The following is a 19,854-nucleotide window of genomic DNA, read 5'->3' as shown; positions in this document are numbered from 1 at the left end:
CTCGACCGGGGCATCACAAAATACTTCACAGGGCCGCATGCGGCCCTCGGGCCACAGGTTGGACACCCCTGTCCTAAGCATTTCCCTAGGAGTTACTATTGTTAATCTAGGAAAATTAATAAATCTCAGATTATTATTCTGTGAATTATTCTCAAGTGTTTCTAACTTCTTCCTAAGTTTCACATTGTCCTTAACTAGGGACTGTTGTAGTTGTTTAACTGATATTAAGTCCTGGTCAAGCTTTTGAACTGCAGATTTTGAAACAGTCAGATCCTCTTTTAAAGCCTTAAGCTCCTTAGTATGTTGAATCAATTTATCTTCAACATATTGGAAATTGGGACTAATAGTCTTTGTAAAATTTGTAATTAAATCCCATAAAGACTCGAGTCACTTGTTCTGGCTTATCCAAAATTGAAAGCTTTTGCTGAGTGTAGAAATGCTCACTCGCCCTCTGAAGAAAAAGATTCTTGGCTTTGCTCCAGCTGATTATCTTCACCTCCCATTGCTGAATCTACCCCGGTTTCTCCTACAGAGGCACCCTGAACCAGGGGCTCTTTCTCCAAGCTCTCCGATGGTAAGCTTCTCGCCTCAGGGGAAAGTACCTCCCCCCATCTCTGGGGTTTCCTCATCTCCTGGAGAGCTGGTAACCCGGGGTTGTGGGGGTAGGGCTCTCACATCGGGACTGAGCGTGGTATCCAGCCCAAAAGAAGCGACTCTGGTCTCGCCATGTCCAGGCGCCCTCAGTAGCTGGCGTCAAAACTGCAGCTCCTTGCATCGGCCGCAACAACTCATCAATATTGCAAAAGGTCAGCACATAGGAGCGCAGCGAGGCTCTAGCAGCACTCCTGCCTTTCCTCTTCGGCATCAGATAAGGTAGGCCACAAGAGCCGTCAGTAGAAAGAAAAGAAAAAAGTTCTAAATGGAGCGGTTCAGGTGCATGCCTCTCAGCATTTCTGTACCATGGCCTTATCCCAACTAGATGAAGGAAAATCAAGTGCTCAATAGTTAATTAAGCCACTCCTACCTCAGCACTACCTGTAGTTCATCTTGCTATATAGCACAGTTACTTACCGTAACAGGTGTTATCCAGGGACAGCAGGCAGATATTCTTGACTGATGGGTGACGGCACCGACGGAGCCCCGGTACGGACACTTTTAGAGTGATTGCACTCTAAGAACTTGGAAAGTTCTAGAGACCGCACCGCGCATGCGCGAGTGCCTTCCCGCCCGACCCCGACGCGCGGTCCCTCAGTTAAGATAAGCCAGCTAAGAAGCCAACCCGGGGAGGTGGGTGGGACGCAAGAATATCTGCCTGCTGTCCCTGGATAACACCTGTTACGGTAAGTAACTGTGCTTTATCCCAGGACAAGCAGGCAGCATATTCTTGACTGATGGGTGACCTCTAAGCTAACAAAAAGAGGGATGGAGGGAAGGTTGGCCATTAGGAAAACAAATTTTGCAAAACAGATTGGCCGAAATGTCCATCCCGTCTGGAGAAAGTATCCAGACAATAATGAGATGTAAAAGTATGGACTGAGGACCACGTAGCAGCTTTGCAGATTTCCTCAATGGGTGTGGAACGGAGGAAAGCTACAGATGCTGCCATAGCTCTAATTCTATGTGCCGTGACAGAACCTTCCAGTGTCAGTCCGGACTGAGCATAGCAGAATGAAATGCACGCAGCAAGCCAATTAGATAGCGTACGCTTAGAAACAGGACGTCCCAACTTATTAGGATCAAAGGACAGAAAAAGTTGGGGGGATGATCTGTGGGGCTTAGTACGGTCTAAATAGTAAGCTAAAGCCCGCTTACAGTCCAAAGTATGAAGAGCCTGTTCCCCGGAATGAGAGTGAGGTTTAGGGAAAAAAACAGGTAGTACAATAGATTGGTTGAGATGGAACTCAGAAACAACCTTAGGGAGAAACTTTGGATGTGTACGTAGAACCACCTTGTCGTGATGAAAGACAGTGAAAGGTGGATCAGAAACTAGTGCATGGAGCTCACTGACCCTCCTGGCAGAGGTGAGAGCAATAAGAAAAAGTACCTTCCAAGTGAGAAACTTGAAAGAGGCAGTAGCCAAGGGTTCAAATGGAGGCTTCATCAAGACGGAAAGAACCACATTCAGATCCCAGATCACCGGAGGTGCTTTGAGAGGTGGTTTCAAATTGAAAAGACCTCGCATGAATCTGGAGACCAGGGGATGAGCTGAAAGGAGTTTCCCCTGGACCGGCTCATGAAAGGCCGTAATGGCACTGAGATGAACTCTGATGGAAGTAGACTTGAGACCAGAAGTAGACAGAGAAAGCAGATAATCCAATAGAGGTTCCACTGCAAGAGACTTGGGGTCATGATGATGTAGGAGGCACCAAGAAGAAAACCTCGTCCACTTTTGATGGTAACATTGTAGAGTGGCTGGTTTCCTGGAGGCGTCCAGGATGGAGCGAACAGGCTGAGATAACAAAAGATCAGCTGAAGTCAGCCCGAGAGATACCAAGCTGTCAGGTGTAGAGACTGCAGGTTGGGATGGAGGAGGGTTTCCTGATCCTGTGTAAGCAGAGATGGAAACAGTGGAAGTAGAAATGGATTCCTGGAACTGAGTTGAAGTAGAAGGGAGAACCAATGCTGTCTGGGCCACCGTGGAGCAATCAGGATCATGGTGGCTCGTTCCCTCTTTAGTTTGAACAAGGTCCGAAGCATGAGAGGCAGAGGAGGGAAAGCATAAAGGAATAGATTGGACCAATCCAGAAGAAACGCATCCGCTGTCAGACGGTGAGGAGAGTAAAGTCTGGAGCAGAATTGGGGCAACTGATGATTGTGAGGAGCTGCAAAAAGGTCCACCTGAGGAGTGCCCCATTGTGCAAAGATGGACTGTAGAGTCGATGGGTCGAGAGTCCATTCGTGGGGTTGGAGAACTCTGCTGAGCTTGTCCGCTAAGAAGTTCTGTTCTCCCTGAATATAAATTGCTTTCAGGAATAAGTGGCGCGAGGACGCCCAAGACCAGATTCTCTGGGCTTCCTGGCATAAGAGGCGAGAGCCCGTTCCCCCTTGCTTGTTGATGTAGTACATAGCCACCTGGTTGTCTGTGCAAATTAGAAGGACTTGAGGAAATAGAAGGTGTTGGAAGGCCTTGAGGGCATAGAACATTGCCCTGAGTTCCAGGAAATTGATGTGATGCTTCTTTTCCTGAGGAGTCCAAAGGCCCTGAGTTTGGAACTCGTTCAGATGAGCTCCCCATGCATAAGGGGAGGCGTCGGTGGTGATGACCAGATGATGAGGAGGCAGATGGAACAGAAGGCCCCTGGAGAGATTTGAGGATATCAACCACCATTGCAGAGACTGACGAAGAGACGATGTCACAGATATGTGTCGTGAGCAAGAGTCTGTCGCTTGAGACCACTGGAGAGCCAGGGTCCATTGAGGAGTGCGCAGGTGAAGCCGCGCCAGGGGTGTGACATGAACTGTGGAGGCCATGTGACCCAAGAGAATCATCATCTGCTTTGCAGAAATGGAGTGCTGGGACAGCACCTGCTGACAGAGCGATTGGAGGTTGTGAAGACGGTTGTCCGGCAAAAAGGCTCTCATCTGGACCTTGTCCAGTACCGCTCCAATGAATTGAAGTCTCTGCGTAGGCAGAAGGTGAGACTTGGGTATATTGATTTCGAACCCCAGAAGTTGTAGAAAAAAGATGGTCTGGTTGGTGGCCAGAAGAACAGTTTGAGATGAAATGGCCTTGATTAACCAATCGTTCAGGTAGGGAAAAACCTGAAGGTGGTGGGAGCGTAGAAACGCTGCCACCACTACCAGACATTTTGTGAACACTCTTGGAGAGGAGGCAAGACCGAAGGGGAGCACTCTGTATTGGTAATGACAGTGATTGATCATGAAACGAAGGTACTGTCTGGAGGCCGGATGAATTGGAATGTGAGTGTAGGCCTCTTTGAGATCGAGAGAGCATAGCCAGTCGTTGTGATCGAGGAGAGGATAAAGCGTAGCTAGAGATAGCATCTTGAATTTTTCTTTGACCAAACATTTGTTGAGATCTCGCAGATCTAGAATAGGTCTGAGGTCTCCTGTTTTCTTGGGTACTAGAAAATACCGGGAGTAGAATCCTTGCCCTCTTTGGTCCAGAGGAACTTCCTCTATGGCGTTCAGAAGCAGGAGGGACTGAACCTCCTGACAAAGGAGGGCAGATTGAGGAGTGTGCAAAGCAGACTCTTTTGGTAGACTTTGGCCCGGAAGGGTGTGAAAGTTGAGAGAGTAGCCGTGGCGGATGATGTTGAGGACCCACTGGTCCGAAGTGATAACTTCCCACCGGCTGAGAAAGAAAGACAGTCGTCCTCCTATCGGTTGAGGGAGGAGAGGAGATGGTTGAACGCTGGCTATGCCCTCGAGTATCAAGTCAAAAGGGCTGAGTCGATTTTTGTGGAGGAGGCTGCTTAGCTGGTTGTTGCTGCTGAGGCCTAGGTGTTTGCCGCTGCTGTTGCCGCTGCCTCCTAGGTTGCTGAGTGGAAGGCTGCAAGGGGCGAGCCACAAAACGCCGCTGATAGGCCGTTTGGTGTCTGAATGGCCGTGAAGGTGGAGGTTTTTTCTTAGTCTTAAGAAGGGTATCCCAGCGGGTTTCATGAGCCGAGAGCTTCTGGGTCGTTGAGTCCATAGAATCTCCGAACAGCTCATCCCCTAAACAAGGGGCATTAGCCAACCGGTCTTGATGATTAACATCAAGCTCAGAGACTCTGAGCCAAGCCAAACGGCGCATGGCTACAGATATGGCTGTTGCTCTAGAGGTAAGCTCAAAAGTGTCATATATAGACCTTACCATGAATTTTCTGAGCTGGAAAAGAGCTGAAGAGCACTGATGGAAAGCCTCACGATTTCCCACAGGAAGGTACTGCTCAAAGGAAGCCATGGTGGTAAGGAGATGCTTTAAATAAAACGAAAAATGAAAAGCATAGTTACCAGAACGATTAGCAAGCATCGCATTCTGGTAAAGTCGCTTACCGAATTTGTCCATGGCTTTACCCTCTCTGCCAGGAGGGACAGAGGCATAGACACTAGCTCCCAAGGACTTCTTGAGGGTGGATTCTACAAGAAGAGACTCATGAGAGAGCTGTGGTTTATCAAAACCAGGAATGGGGATTACTTTATAAAGGGAATCCAATTTGCGAGGAGCTCCCGGGATAGTAAGAGGAGTCTCCAGATTCTTGTAAAAGGTCTCCCTCAGGATGTCATGTAAAGGGAGTTTCAAGAATTCCTTTGGAGGCTGGTCAAAATCAAGAGCGTCCAAAAAAGCTTTGGACTTTTTAGACTCAGCCTCCAAAGGAATGGAAAGAGATTCACACATATCTCTTAAAAAAGAAGAGAAAGAGGTGGAATCAGGTTTGGAGGAAATATCCTGCAGAACAGGCTCGTCTTCCTCTGATGAACACTCACCTTCTGACTGAAGGGGTTCTTCAGAGTCGCCCCACAGATCAGGGTCTCGAACATGGGGACCACGGTCCCGAGACTCAGGGGTGGATGGTTCTCGGTGTCGGGACTTCTGTACCGACTTACCCGACCTCACCGACGCGGTACCGGGCGATGTTATCGGTCGCACCGGAGCCGATGTCTGAACCGATTGGTGATGAGACCTGGGCTCCGGTGCGAGGACAGGCATCGATGCCGATGAGGCCAAGTGTACCGGTACCGAAGGAGTGGATGGTGACAATACAGACTGTTCCACGATCGGTACCGGTTGCTCAGTGGGGACCGATACCGGAGGGCTCGGTGTCAGGAGAGCTGGAAGGAGTTGTTTGAGCTGTTCCTTCAGCTGTACCTGCAAGATGGCCGCAATGCGATCATCAAGGGAGGGCACCGGTACCGCTTTTTTCTTCTGCGGTACCTGCGGTGCCGCTCGACGCCCCGGAGATGAGGAGCCCGATGTCGAGGGACTCACCTCAATAGGGGCGGAGCGCTTCCGCTGGCGCCTCACGGTCGGCAGGATTGGACTCTCTGCAATGGAGACCGGAGGACGTTCCAGCGGGGAAGGCTTCTTAGCCGGCTTACCTGCATGCTGCGACGTCGACGCGGTATCGCGTGGCGTCGATGAGGTGGGTGCCGACGAAACAGGTACCGAGACCGGCGCCGAAGACGTGGGATCGGACATGTCGGTGCCGAAAAGCAGTCTCTGCTGTATCTCTCGATTTTTGAGAGTCCGCTTTTTCAAAGTGGCACAGCGGGTGCAGGTAGAGGCCTGATGTTCCGGACCCAGACACTGAAGGCACCAGTTGTGCGGGTCTGTTAGGGAAATAGGCCGTGCACACCGCTGGCACTTCTTGAACCCGGGCTGAGGGGGCATGAACGGAAAAACGGCTTCTGCCAAATCGAAGGCCGAGGCCTCGATAATGGCAGTAGGCCCCGCCGGGTCAAATTAAGAAAACTCGACAAAACAAGAGAAAATTTTTTTTTTTTTTTTTTTAAAGAAAGAAAAATGGAAGGGCAAAAAGAACCCGAAAAAGTTTACGCGAGCGGGAAGGCGAATGAAAAAATTTTTCAACAGCCGTTGAAAATGCGACTTCTTAGCTCCGCGGAAACTAAGAAACTGAGGGACCGCGCGTCGGGGTCGGGCGGGAAGGCACTCGCGCATGCGCGGTGCGGTCTCTAGAACTTTCCAAGTTCTTAGAGTGCAATCACTCTAAAAGTGTCCGTACCGGGGCTCCGTCGGTGCCGTCACCCATCAGTCAAGAATATGCTGCCTGCTTGTCCTGGGATAATGTTGTATTTCCCCCTTGTTTTTTCGCCTATGTGTACTCGAATGGAATTGGTCTTCAGGCCAGAGTGAGATAAATGAAGCAAATACTCCAGAACCAAAGATACAGGGACCGACACCGGGTCCTGGCTGTGAGAGGAGCACCAGGACGAGAATCTAGTCCATTTCTGGGAATAGCAGAGTCTAGTTGAGACTTTCCGAGAAGCCTCCAACACCTCCCTGACCGACTGAGATACAGGGAGAGAAGTCAGGGGGAAAGAAACCAAGCAGTCAGATGAAGAGACTGAAGATTGGGATGTAACAGTGAACCCCGACTCTGAGATAGCAGAGAGGGAAACACAGGCAGAAGCAAAGGTTCCCTGACACTGAGTTGAAGTAGTAGGGAAAACCAGGGCTGGCGAGGCCACCGAGGGGCAATCAAGATCAGAGTGGCCCTCACCGATTTCAAATGAACCAGCGTCCGCATAATCAGAGGAAAAGGCGGAAACGCGTAGAGGAATTTCCCCTCCCAATCGAGGAGGAAGGCATCGGCCTCGAGACGTTCCGGGGAGTATATCCTTGAACAGAAGAGAGGCAGTTTTTGATTGTCGGGGGAGGCGAACAGATCTATCTGAGGAGTCCCCCACCTGTCGAACACCTGTCGCACGACATGAGAATGCAGGGAGCACTCGTGTGGCTGGAGGAGGCGGCTGAGCCTGTCCGCCAGACAGTTTCGCTCTCCCTGTATGTAAACCGCTCGAAGGAAGATGTTTTGGGAGATCGCCCATTCCCAGAGACGCAGAGCCTCCTGGCAGAGGAACCATGACCCCGTCCCTCCCTGCTTGTTTACGTAATACATCGCCACCTGGTTGTCCGTGCGGACGAGAACCACCCGGTCGCGAAGCAGATGTTGAAAGGCCACCGCGGCGAGGTAAATGGCCCGTAGCTCCAGCACGTTGATGTGGCAGTGACGATCCTCTGCTGACCACATTCCTTGAGTGCGGAGACCATCCAGATGAGCCCCCCAAGCATACTCCGACGAGTCCGTGGTTAGGACCTTGTGGTGTGGAGGGGCGAGAAAGAGCAAACCCTTGGAAAGATTCGAAGAGTCGGCCCACCAACGAAGCGATCTTTGCAAAGAAGGAGTCACTGTCACGGGGCGGGTGATCGGGTCCTGGTCCTAACGCCATTGTGAGGCCAAAGTCCACTGCGGTAACCGCAGATGAAGACGGGCGAACGGAGTGACATGGACGGTAGAGGCCATATGACCCAGAGCGTCATCATTTGTCGCGCCATGACGGAGGTCATCCTCGAGATCCGGCGGCTCAGATTTACCAACGCCTCCAGACGCTGAGGGGGGAGGAAGGAACGAAGGCGGACAGTGTCCAGCACGGCCCCGATGAATTGTAAGGACTGAGAGGGGCACAGCTGGGATTTTGGAAAATTTACCTCGAACCCCAGACTCTGAAGAGAAATAATAGTCTGTTGGGTCGCTGAGATAACCCCCTCCCTGGTCAGAGCTTTGATCAACCAGTCGTCCAGGTAGGGAAATACTTGCAGGCCCTGGGAGCGCAAGGCAGCCGCGACCACTACGAGACACTTCGTGAAGACCCAGGGAGACGAGGTCAGGCCAAAGGGGAGGACCCGGTATTGCAGATGAAGGTCTCCTACCTGAAAACGCAGGTATCTGCGACAAGCAGGGTGCACCGGAACATGGGTGTAGGCCTCCTTCAGATCGAGGGAGCAGAGCCAATCGCCCTCGTTGATCAAGGGGTAAAGAATCAGAAGGGAAAGCATCCAAAACTTTTCCCGCACTAGAAACTTGTTTAGGCGTCTTAAGTCCAGAATGGGGCGCACATCTCCCGTCTTCTTCGGTACCAGGAAGTAACGGGAGTAAAACCCTTGGCCCCTCTGATTGTGGGGGACCATTTCCACCGCCCGCAGGCGAAGGAGATCCTGGGCCTCGGACAGAAGGAGGGACAACTGCGCTCGATTGGGGAGACACGCTCTTGGCGGGCTGTCGGGAGGAACCTCTCGAAAGTTGAGCGAGTACCCTGATGAGATCACGCCAAGGACCCATGAGTCCAACGTTATGGCTTCCCAGCGAGGGTAATAGGCTCGCAGGCGGCCCCCGATGGGAAGAAGGCCAGGCGGTGGCGCGGAGGGGGCCAGCCCCCATCCGCACATCCCGTCAAAAGGACGGAGACGGCTTCGCAGGCACAGTAGGCTGTGATTTCGGTAAAGCCCTAGAGTGAGCCTGGGGGCGCCGAGGCGGCGGCCTAGAAAAGGCCGGGGTGGACTTCTGAGGGTAACGACGAGGCAATCCCCGGAAAGGTCGAGAGGCCGGCGGTTTAGGTTTTGGACGGACGAGGGAAGCAAAGGATCGTTCGTGTTCTGATAACCGCTTCGTAGCCGCCTCGATAGTGTCGTCAAACAGTTCCTTACCAACGCAAGGAAGGTTAGCTAACCGATCCTGGAGGTTAGGATCCATATCGACCAGCCGCAGCCACGCCAGCTGGTGCATGGCCACAGCAAAGGCTGCGACCCTGGATGAAAGTTCGAAGCCGTCATAAGCGGCGTGGAACAAATGCAGGCAGAGGTTTGAGAAATCCTCGAGGAGGAGGCAGAATGCTGCCCGGCGAGCGGCAGGTAAATCTGCCGAGAAGGCGCCCAGCAGCCCAATAAGGTGTTTTAGCCTTCGCGTCCCGGAGGAACCTCCGCGGATACCCTAGAGGGGTGAGCTTTCTTCAAGGAAGACTCCACCAGCAAGGACTGGTGGGACAACTGTGGTTGCTCGAACCCCGGGCAGGGCACCGTACGGTACTTAGACTCAATTTTAGATGGGACAGCCGTCACCATGTAAGGAGTCTCGAGGTTCCTGATGAGGGTCTGCCGGAGCACCGGGTTCAGCGGCAACCGGAGAGACTCTCGGGGCGGAGAAGGCATATCCAGCTCCGCCAGGTATTCCTTGGAATACCTCGAGTTAGATTGTAAGTCCAAGTCAAGGGCACGCCCCATGTCCTGGACGAACCTCGTAAAGGAAGGGCGGTGCGTTCCCGTAGCCCCTTGCGGGGACGGTGAACGAGACCTCTGTTTCGCTGAAAAGGAAGGGGAAGCCTCCCTCGAATAGCGAGGTTCTCGCTCGGACCCTCGATCCAACACCGGGGACACGCTTGGGAAGCGCTCCAGGGTCGAGGACCTGCGTCACCTCGAGGAGCCCCTCGGGGACGCCGCCGGGGTAAGGGGCACCGACCGATGTCGGGTCAGAGACCTCTCCCCGAACTCTCTCGGCGAAAGCCTGGAGCCTCGGACCGGAGCCCCGGACCGAGGGGGAGTTAGTAATAGCTTAGGGTTAGCGAGGGACAGCTCGGTAACCTGTAGCGGTCCTCCCGATTGAGTCGAGGGCGAGCGGCCTCGGGTCGGAGGCGAACTCCGAGCCTTCTTGGAAAGTCGGTGGCCCGAGGACTCGAGGGGCTTCGACCTACATTTCGCCCTGCGCAGCTCCACCGGGGACGAACGCCTCGAGTGGCTCGGCGAGGAGTCGGAGGAAGAAGAGAGGCGGCGAAAACGGCGCACTTTGCCCCGAAGGGCCTCGACACAGGGCTCAGGCTGGTCCGGCGCACACGAGGTCGAGGTCGGGGCCGGGTGAAGGTGAGCCAAGGCAACAGATAGCTCCGTCGTGATCATTGCCCGGAGCATATCCTGGAACACCGGCACAGACAGCATCGATGGCATGTCCAAGGCCGCGGTGCACTCCACCGAGGGCGATCTCGACTTTGAGCATTCCCGAGTGATGGAGGCACGTCCAGAGGGTTTCGCCGGGGCCGTGGGTAAGGAACCCCTCCCATGCCCGGACATCGTCCCCGAGGTTGGCTTCTTCGGAGGGATGGACCCTGAGGAAGGAAGAGGGGACTTACCCGGAGTCGAAGACTTTTGAGAACTCAGGGTCTTCGAAGTCGAGTCCCGAGGCGGGGCCAAGGGACCCGAGGCTGAGGTCAAGGCCGGGGCCGAAGCCGACCTCGAGGCCGAGGTCGAGGGTTGGTCGGCAGCAAACAGGTCCACCATGCGGGCCCGGTGTTGGAAAGTTGCGCACCGGGGGCAAGTTTCGGTCGGATGATCGGCCCCCAGGCAAAGGATGCACCAGCGATGCGGGTCTGTGATCGATAATAGACGCTCGCACCTAGTGCACTTTTTAAAGCCAGTAACAGGCCGGGACATAGAAAAAACCAGCGGCTGCGGCCTACCAGGCCACGCAGCCGCGACGACCTGGGGGCCCCCGCGTCGCGAAACGAAATCGCGGTTCGCGATGAGCAGGAAAAAGAACTAAAAAAACAAACAACTATGGGCACAGCGACTTTTTAAACGAATAAAACAAGAAATCGCGGTGCTTAGAAGGCACTTGGGGCAGAGCTAGGAAAAACAAGTCTTCTTAGCTCCGTGGAAAAAAAACGAACTGGAGACCACAAGGAGGGGATGCGCCCTCTAGTGGAGCAGGAGGCACGCATGCGTGGTGCAGCACAGCAAGCTTGAATCTTCAATCAAGTTTGCTTGAAATGCTGTCCGCATCGGGGCTCCGTAGATGACGTCACCCACATGTGAGAATATCATGCCTGCTTGTCCTGGGATAAAATTATTTTCCTGTTTTGTTTTTTTCTTGTTATAAAACTGTGTTAAGGTGTAATATGACTTACATTTTATGAAGTTGTTTTCAGACTAATCCACTTTCTGTACAAGTGTTTTACTTGATATGTAATAATGAAAAGTTATAAATAAAAAAAAAATAAAAAAGGTGCGAGGACTGCTGGGCACGATGGACCACTGGTCTTATGTACCGTCATAAAGCCAAAGGGGAACACCGAGAACTGAACTGCTGCTCCAGCACATGAAACTGCAAGTACCTCCTGTGTGCCAGAAAAATGGGAATGTGGACATAGGCCTCCGTCAAATCGAGGGAGGCAAGAAACCCCCAGCATCCTTTCCACTATGATCAACAAAAGTCTCCATGCAGAAATGCGGCACTTTCAGCATAGCACTGAACGGTACAGTTTAGGGGGTGAAGAACTTATGTGCACAACAGACGAGCGAGACTTGGGTATGATTGTATGTGATGATCGTAAGATGGCTAAGCAGGTTGAAAAAGTGATGGCGAAAGCTAGAAGGATGCTGGGGTGCATAAAGAGAGAAATGGGTAGTAGTAAAAAAGGAGATATTGATGCCCCTGTATAAGATTCTTGTGAGATCTCATTTAGAATATTGTGTACAATTCTGGAGACCAGACTTTAAAAAAAAATATAAAAAGGATGGAGTCAGTCCAGAGGAAGGCTACTAAAATGGTACATGGTCTTAGTCATAAGGCGTATGGGGACAGACTTAAAGATCTCAATATGTATACTTTGGAGGAAAGGTGGGAGAGGGGGGGAGATATAGAGATGTTTAAATAACTACAAGGTGTAAATGCACATGAATTGAATCTCTTTCATTTAAAAAGAAGCTCTGGAATGAGAGGGCATAGGATGAAGTTAAGAGGTGATAGGCTCAGGAGTAATCTAAGGAAATACTTTTTTACAGAAAGGGTGGTAGATGCGTGAACAGTCTCCCGGAAGAAGTGGTAGGGATAGAGACTGTGTCTGAATTCAAGAAAGCGTGTGATCTCTTAGAGAGAGTAAAAAATAATAGTTACTGCGGATGGGAGACTGGATAAGCCATTTGGCCTTTATCTGCCATCATGTTTCTATGTTTAAAAATAGAAAGAGAACTTCAGAGTTGTGCACTGGGACCTACTGATGTAGCCCAAGAAAGAAAAACCAAAACAGAAAACTTAAACAAGAGGCATATTTCAGATGTATACCAAGGAGCACAATGTACTCTAAGTGCCCACTTGTGACAGGTATACAGTGCCAAGTGCTCGAATTTAAAAACCAGTAGTGCTCATCACCTTTGGCATCACTGGATATCAGTGGGTAGGACTAGCAATCAGCATGAGCAAGGGAAATCACAGATAAGAAAGAAACTAAAGAATAAAACGCCAGATTAAAATACAAAATGTCAACAGTGAAATAGCACTTTTATGTGGCTTCTGTGGTCTGAACTGAATGCTATCTAAATTGAAAAAGATGTGTATCATTGCCTGAAAGCCAAAAAGTGTTGCATGTGCGCTTGATATGAAAACAGAACAAATAAAGTTTACTGTGGTTATTATAAAAAAAATCACCAACAATATATCATCAAATTTTACATTAACAGTTAACATAGTAAAGTATCATAACAACTGTTTGGCATTCAAGGGGATCTTACAACAGTGTATTGAGCTCATATATGTCTCTCATTTCGTGCTAAACTGCACAAATGATATTGTTGCCCGAAAGCAAAAAGTAGGTACTGTGGATGGAGGAAGCTTACCCAAATGAGTAGCTGTGAGCAAGGGAATATATTGAGGCTGCAAACTGGGCAGACTTTGTTATGGGGGGGTTGATATCCATAATGACTAAGCACGAGAGATTTATATGCCTACTACATCTATTGTCTGCTGCTTTCTCTCATGCATATTTATTGAGGATATCCTTGAAAGGACAGTTATTTACCGTAACAGGTGTTATCCAGGGACAGCAGGCAGATATTCTTGATTGATGGGAGACGGCACCGACGGAGCCCCGGTATGGACAATTTTAGAGTGATTGCACTCTAAGAACTTGGAAAGTTCTAGCAGGCCGCACCGCGCACGCGCGAATGCCTTCCCGCCCGACGGAGGCGTGCGGTCCCCAGTTAGGATAAGCCAGCTAAGAAGCCAACCCGGGGAGGTGGGTGGGACGCAAGAATATCTGCCTGCTGTCCCTGGATAACACCTGTTATGGTAAGTAACTGTGCTTTATCCCAGGACAAGCAGGCAGCATATTCTTGACTGATGGGTGACCTCCAAGCTAACAAAAAGAGGGATGGAGGGAAGGTTGGCCATTAGGAAAACAAATGTTGCAAAACAGATTGGCCGAAGTGTCCATCCCGTCTGGAGAAAGCATCCAGACAATAATGAGATGTAAAAGTATGAACTGAGGACCAAGTAGCAGCCTTGCAGATTTCCTCAATAGGAGTGGAACGGAGGAAAGCTACAGATGCTGCCATAGCTCTAACTCTATGGGCCGTGACAGAACCTTCCAGTGTCAGTCCGGACTGAGCATAACAGAATGAAATGCACGCTGCAAGCCAATTGGACAACGTGCGCTTAGAAACAGGATGTCCCAATTTATTCGGATCAAAGGACAGAAAGAGTTGGGGAGTTGATCTGTGGGGCTTAGTACGCTCCAAATAGTAAGCTAAAGCCCGCTTACAGTCCAAAGTATGTAAAGCCTGTTCTCCAGAATGAGAATGCGGTTTTGGAAAGAATACAGGCAGAACAATTGATTGGTTGAGATGGAATTCAGAGACAACCTTAGGGAGAAACTTTGGATGTGTACGCAGAACCACCTTGTCGTGATGAAAGACTGTAAAAGGAGGATCCGCAACTAGTGCATGCAGCTCACTGACCCTCCTGGCAGAGGTAAGAGCAATAAGGAAGACCACTTTCCAAGTGAGAAACTTAAAAGGAGCTGTAGCTAAAGGTTCAAACGGAGGCTTCATTAAGGCGGAAAGAACCACATTGAGATCCCAGACAACAGGAGGAGGCTTAAGAGGTGGTTTTACATTGAAAAGACCCCGCATGAATCTGGAAACCAAAGGATGAGCTGAGAGAAGTTTACCATGAACTGGCTCATGAAAAGCAGCAATAGCGTTGAGGTGGACTCTGATGGAAGTAGACTTGAGACCAGAGTCAGACAAAGAAAGAAGATAATCTAACAAGGTCTCCACTGCAAGGGAAGTGTGATCATGATGATGAAGAAGACACCAAGAAGAAAACCGTGTCCACTTCTGATGGTAACATTGAAGAGTGGCAGGTTTCCTGGAGGCATCCAGAATAGAATGAACGGGCTGAGACAAAAAAGTATCATTTGAAGTCAGCCCGAGAGATACCAAGCTGTCAGGTGCAGAGACTGGAGGTTGGGATGCAGAAGGGTCTCCTGATGCTGTGTAAGCATATAAGGAAACAAGGAAGAAGAATCGGCTCCCTGGAACTGAGTACCAATGTTGCCTGGGCCACCGTGGAGCAATTAGAATCATGGTGGCTTGTTCCCTCTTGAGCTTGAACAAGGTCCGGAGCATGAGAGGCAGAGGAGGGAAAGCATACAGGAACAGATTGGACCAATCCAGAAGAAATGCATCCGCTGCTAGACGGTGAGGAGAGTAGAGTATGGAGCAGAAGAGGGACAGTTGATGATTGTGAGGAGCTGCAAAGAGGTCTACTTGAGGAGTGCCCCATTGAGCGAAAATGGACTGGAGAGTCAAAGGATCGAGAGTCCACTCGTGAGGCTGGAGAATCCTGCTGAGATTGTCTGCTAAGGAATTCTGCTCTCCCTGAATGTAGACAGCCTTCAGGAATAATTGGTGATCTGTCGCCCAAGACCAAATCTTCTGGGCTTCCTGACACAAGAGGCGAGAGCCTGTCCCACCTTGTTTGTTGATGTAGTACATTGCAACTTGATTGTCTGTGCACAGCAGGAGAACTTGAGGGAAGAGAAGATGTTGGAAAGCGTTGAGAACATAAAACATCGCTCTGAGTTCCAGGAAATTGATGTGATGCTTCTTTTCCTGGACTGTCCAAAGGCCTTGAGTTTGGAACTCGTTCAAATGAGCTCCCCAGGCATAAGGGGAGGCGTCGGTGGTGATGACTAGTTGATGAGGAGGTAGATGGAACAGAAGACCTCTGGAGAGATTTGAGGATATCAACCACCATTGTAGAGATTGATGAAGAGATGATGTCACAAATATGTGTCGTGAGCAAGGATCCGTCGCTTGGGACCACTGGGTAGCTAGGGTCCATTGAGGAGTGCGCAGGTGAAGACGTGCGAAGGGGGTGACATGAACTGTCGAGGCCATGTGACCCAAGAGTATCATCATTTGCTTGGCTGGGATGGAACGTTGTGGAAGCACCTGCTGACATAGAGATTGAAGAGTGTGAAGACGGTTGGACGGCAGGAACGCTCTCATGAGAACTGTGTCTAGGACCGCTCCAATGAATTGAAGTCTCTGAGTGGGGATGAGATGAGACTTGGGTAGATTGATCTCGAACCCCAGAAGTTGTAGAAACAGAATGGTCTGGTTGGTGGCAAGGAGCACTGTCTGAGAGGAAGTGGCCTTGATTAACCAGTCGTCCAGGTAAGGAAAGACCTTAACCCTTTCAGGACCAAGGGACATATTTGTCCCATAACTTTAAAATCCTATAAATTTTGATTGGGATAGTCTACAGTTCTAAATTTGATATGTACGGATTCCATATGATACTGCCTTTATGTAAACAAACTGGTTCCGACATTCATTCATTAGCGTCGTTGCTAGATTGACGAGAAGATTCACTTGCCATACTGTCCATAAGCCAGAAGTGTGATTTTTTTAAATAAAAATAATGATATTTCACAAAAAAAATCAATTTTTTGGCATCTGCAAGCCCTTTTTACCATAAAAATGTCGTCAAAACCACAAAAATTGGCCTACGATCCTTATGGTCCTGAAAGGGTTAAGGTGGTGAGAGCGTAGAAAAGCAGCGACCACAATCAGACATTTGGTGAACACTCTTGGGGAGGAGGCAAGACCGAAGGGTAACACCTTGTACTGGTAATGACAGTGATGGATCATGAAGCGGAGGTACTGTCTGGAGGCCAGATTGACCGGAATGTGGGTGTATGCCTCTTTGAGATCGAGGGAGCATAGCCAGTCGCCTTGAGTGAGAAGAGGGTAAAGAGTGGCTAGAGAAAGCATTCTGAATTTTTCCTTGACCAAGCATTTGTTGAGATCGCGAAGATCTAAAATGGGTCTGAGATCTCCTGTTTTTTTGGGGACGAGGAAGTAACGGGAGTAGAATCCCTGCCCCCTTTGATCTAGAGGAACTTCCTCTATTGCGTTCAAAAGGAGGAGGGATTGAACCTCCTGAAGAAGAAGGGAAGACTGAGGAGTGTTCAAAGCAGACTCTCTTGGCAGACTTTGGGCAGGAATAGTCTGAAAGTTGAGAGAGTAGCCGTGGCAGATGATGTTGAGGACCCACTGATCCGAGGTGATGATCTCCCAACGGCTGATGAAGAAAGCAAGACGTCCTCCTATGGGTTGAGGAAGAGAAGCAGATGGTAGAACACTGGCTATACTCTGGAGAACGAAGTCAAAAGGGTTGGGTAGACTTCTGTTGTGGAGGAGGTTTCACCTGTTGCTGTTGTGGTGGCCTAGGGGTTTGCCGTTGTTGCTGGCGCTGACGCCTAGGCTGTTGAGGAGCTGGTGGGAAAGGGCGAGCCACATAACGGCGTTGATAGGCCAATTGCTGGCGAAAAGGCCGGGTAGGTGGAATCTTCTTTTTGGTTTTCAGAAGAGTGTCCCAGCGAGTCTCATGGGCGGATAATTTCTGGGTGGTGGAGTCCATGGAATCACCAAACAGTTCATCCCCCAGGCATGGAGCATTAGCTAGGCGATCCTGATGATTTACATCAAGCTCCGACACCCGGAGCCAGGCTAGGCGCTGCATGGCAACAGACATGGCCCTGGCTCTGGAGGTAAGTTCGAACATATCATAGATAGAACGGACCATGAACTTACGAAGCTGGAGAAGAGAGGAAGAGCATTGGCGGAAAGCAGATCTCTTACGATCAGGAAGGTACTTCTCAAAAGAAGCTAGAGTCTGAATGAGATGCTTTAGGTCAGGGGTGTCCAATGTCGGTCCTCGAAGGCCGCAATCCAGTCGGGTTTTCAGGATTTCCCCAATGAATATGCATTGAAAGCAGTGCATGACATAGATCTCATGCATATTCATTGGGGAAATCCTGAAAACCCGACTGGATTGCGGCCCTCGAGGACCGACATTGGACACCCCTGCTTTAGGTAAAAGGAGAAATGAAAAGCATAATTTCCTGACCTTTAGCCAACATAGCGTTTTGGTATAATCTTTTACCAAATTTATCCATGGCCTTCCCTTCTCTGCCAGGAGGGACTGAGGCGTACACACTAGCTCCTGCTGACTTTTTAAGCGTAGATTCCACCAAAAGAGATTCGTGTGGAAGCTGCGGCTTATCAAAGCCAGGAATGGGGATGACTTTGTATAAGGAGTCCAATTTACGAGGGGCTCACGGGATGGTTAGAGGAGTCTCAAGATTTTTATAAAAGGTTTCCCTCAATATATCGTGGAGGGGTAATTTGAGGAATTCCCTTGGAGGCTGGTCAAAGTCCAGTGCATCAAGGAACGCTTTGGATTTCTTGGACTCAGCCTCCAAGGGGATAGAGAGAGACTCTCACATCTCCTTCAAAAATGAAGTAAAGGAGGCAGTATCTAGTTTAGAGGATGGATCTTACACCGAAGGCTCCTCGTCACCAGAAGAACATTCACCCTCAGAGAGAAGAGGCTCTTCGGAGTCACCCCACAGATCAGGATCCCTGATTTGGAAACTTCGATCCCGAGACTCCGGTGTCTAGGGTTCAAGGTGTCGGGATTTGCGCACCGACTTACCCGACCTCAAAGAAGCGGTACCGGGAGAGGTTAAAGGCTGTACCGGCGCCGAAGTTTGGACAGCCTGATGTAACGCTCTCGGTTCCGGTGCGAGAACCAGCATAGAAACCGAGGAGGCAGAATGGACCGGTACCGATAAAGTGGAAGCGGACAATAGAGGCTGCCCCACTGTCGGTACCGGTGGCTCAGACCGGACCGGGACTGGAAGGTTCGGTGCCAATAGAGCAGGAAGGAGCTGCTGCAACTGCTCTTTAAGTTGCACCTGCAGGACGGCTGCTATGCGCTCGTCCAGTGAAGGCACCGGTACCGTTTTCTTTTTCTGCGGTAACTGTGGTGCCGCTCGACGCCCAGAGGATGAGGAACCCAATGACGAGGGACTTACCTCTATGGGGGCGGAGCGTTTGCGCGGGCGCCTCGTGGTCGGCAGGACTGGGCTCGCTGCCACAGAGACCGGTGGGCGCTCCAGCGGGGAAGGCTTCTTAGCCGGCTTATCAGGGTGCGACACCGTCGCGGTGTCGCATGGCATCGAAGAAGTGGGTGCCGATTGCGGGGGAGCCAACACCGGGGTCGATACCGCAGAATCAGCCATGTCGGCACCGAAGAGTAACTTTTGTTGAATGAGTCGATTCTTTAACGTTCTCTTTTTCAAAGTTGCACAACGGGTGCAGGTAGAGGCCCGATGATCTGGACCCAGGCACTGTAAGCACCAGTTGTGCGGGTCAGTGAGTGAAATGGGCCGTGCACACCGCTGGCAGTTCTTAAACCCTGGCTGAGGGGGCATGAACGTAAAAATGGCTTCTGCCAAATCGAAGGCCGAGGCCTCGATGATGGCAACAGGCCCCGCCGGGGCGAAACCGAAAGGAAAAATTTTTTTTTTTTTTTTTAAGAAAAGAAAAGAAAAAAGAAAGAAGGAAGAAATACTTCCTCACACAAATTTTTGCGAGCGGGAAGGCGAGAAAAAGGGCTTTTCAACAGCCGTTGAAAAGAACGCGTCTTCTTAGCTCCGCGGAAACTAAGAAACTGGGGACCGCGCGCCTCCGTCGGGCGGGAAGGCACTCGCGCGTGCGCGGTGCGGCCTGCTAGAACTTTCCAAGTTCTTAGAGTGCAATCACTCTAAAATTGTCCGTACCAGGGCTCCGTCGGTGCCGTCACCCATCAGTCAAGAATATGCTGCCTGCTTGTCCTGGGATAAAACCTCATTTGCTTCAAGCTCTTGAAGACTGAACTTGGTCAAGCCTGATGTTAATATTTTTTTTCCCTTATTTGGATGGAGAGAATTTTCTTGTCTTTCAAAACTGGCAGATGCTCACAGCTACTCATTTGGGTAAGCTTCCTCCATCTACAGTACCTACTTTTTGCTTTCAGGCAACAATATCATTTGTGCAATTTAGCACGAAATGAGACGTATATGAGCTCAATACACTGTTGTAAGATTCCCTTGAAGTCTGCCCAGTTTGTGTATATATATATATATATACATACACACACACACACATACTCAAGGGCTGCAAACTGGGCAGACTTTATTGTTATATATATATATATATATATATATATATAT

At 50.2% G+C, this 19,854-nt stretch overlaps 1 protein-coding gene across 2 annotated transcripts in view; it reads right to left on the bottom strand.

The window, feature by feature from the left end:
• Positions 1-19,854, bottom strand: part of MRNIP (MRN complex interacting protein) — a 72,959-nt gene that overhangs the window by 34,472 nt on the left and 18,633 nt on the right. The window lies entirely within an intron of this gene.

Source organism: Geotrypetes seraphini, chromosome 18 (genome assembly GCF_902459505.1).
Source record: "Geotrypetes seraphini chromosome 18, aGeoSer1.1, whole genome shotgun sequence".
Taxonomy (NCBI): Eukaryota; Metazoa; Chordata; class Amphibia; order Gymnophiona; family Dermophiidae; genus Geotrypetes; species Geotrypetes seraphini.
Note: the sequence above shows the minus strand (reverse complement) of the source record. Positions and strands in the feature narration are given on the sequence as shown.